Below are 1943 nucleotides of genomic sequence, written 5' to 3' on the forward strand. Positions count from 1 at the left end.
TATATTCATATACATATAACTGTATATTATTTTGTTATTGTGAATTTTATATTATTGCATATGTTGTTGTATATTTGTATTTATTAATTGATTTGTATTTTATTATAATTTATTTTAATAAATGTGTATGAAAATAAATAATGTTCTTAAATAATAATTAATTAAGTGAAATATTTTTCTGACCATGTTCCGTGAGAATCACCCACTCACTCCGAGTCTCTCCCATGTCTGTGCTTGGAACTGGCAGCTGTGTAAGCCCTGCACCATTTCCCCTATGACCCCAAAAGAGGCAGGCAGCAGCACTATGGGCTCCCCCAGTGCTGACGGAGCGCTCCAGTTACATCCTTCTGCGCAGTCTGGCATCCACACACGCATACAGCACGCAAGTGCTAAGCCCTCTTTGGAGGTCTGGCCAGGAAGAGAGGAGACGTGACATTAAAGGTGGGTGAAGTTGGCCAGGTTTGTGTTATCAGAGCCTCAGATGTCTCCAGTGACCATCATCCAAGCTCTGTGCACTCACTGAACCCAGTGACCTCACCTGCAGATGGCAGCACCAGGCTGTCTCTCTGCCACAGCCACTGCCTTGGCAGAAGTCTATCTGGACATGCCATATCTGCCACAACATGTCTGCTGGTGCCATCCTATATGGAGATATATGGAGATTGAAAGCAACGATTGAGGAGCTGATAAGAATCAGGAGCAGAGTCTTGCACGAATGAGCTTCACGCAAGCACCTTCTCGGCAATTATATAATATACCCATATATCATGTGTTATACACAATGATGTAATGAGAAAAATTTTGAAATGAAAAAAGCCTTACTTTCTCAAAATGGTGTTAATGGTGTAATGCCAGTCTTTGGTAAAGTGCAAAACTTATTATATCTAAAATCATTTGTAAACATTTTAATAATTAAAACATAGATAAAAAAAATCTACTTAAAAAATAACCATAAAAATAATCAAAATAAAAAAAATTATGACTACTCACATATGCATCAGTGTACACATATGGATGGGTTTAAATAATTAAATAAATAATATAAATAATTTCAATATAAACTATTATAAATATAAACTAAAAACGGGTGGGGGGAATAATAATAACGAAATCATTAAAAAAATAGCTGCAAGCAGCAATTACTGGGGTTCTAAGACCTCTGAGCAATTATAGATATTTTAAGATAAGTCACTAGTAATAGGCTATTAATTAATGATTTATCACTTTTGACCAATAGGTGGCACAATATATATTTTTACCACAAGGTGATGCTGCCCCCAAAACTTTTTGAGTACCTTCAGGGCATAGGACGGAGGACACATATTGAATTTTGTAACGGTACGCCAATGTGTTCATAAAATATAGCATTTGAAGAAAAAATTCAAAATGGCGGACACCCAAAATTGCCAACATGGGAAAATCGGCTACCATTCAATTCGGTATGCTGGTTCAAATCTCTTAAAGGGGTCATATGATGCGATTTCAAGTTTTCCTTTCTCTTTGGAGTGTTACAAGCTGATTGTGCATAGATAAGATCCCTGAAGTTGCAAAGACTAAAGTCTCAAAACCAAAGAGATATTCTTTATCAAAGTTAAGACTCTGCCACGCCCCCCTAAAACGGCTCATTCTAACACGCCCCCACATATCTACCCCACTATGTGGAAATATTTGCATAATCCCGCCGCAAATGTGCACGCAAAGAAAGAAGGCATGGTGTCAGTAACCGCAGTTAGTGTTGAAGCAACATGTCAGGGAGACGCTGTGTTTCTAGGCAAAAGCAAAATCACTTTATTTGGCCTTCCGGAAGTAGATGCAATTAGGAATCATTGGTTAAGATTTATTTACAACAGAACAGCACAACCCAGATGTTCGAATTTGTGCAACGCATTTTATGGACGACAGTTTTTTTTTAACCTAGAAGAGTACAAGGCTGGCTGTGCACA

The sequence above is a fragment of the Sinocyclocheilus rhinocerous genome, unplaced genomic scaffold (genome assembly GCF_001515625.1).
Source record: "Sinocyclocheilus rhinocerous isolate Xijiao unplaced genomic scaffold, SAMN03320098_v1.1 scaffold1938, whole genome shotgun sequence".
NCBI classification, from domain to species: Eukaryota; Metazoa; Chordata; class Actinopteri; order Cypriniformes; family Cyprinidae; genus Sinocyclocheilus; species Sinocyclocheilus rhinocerous.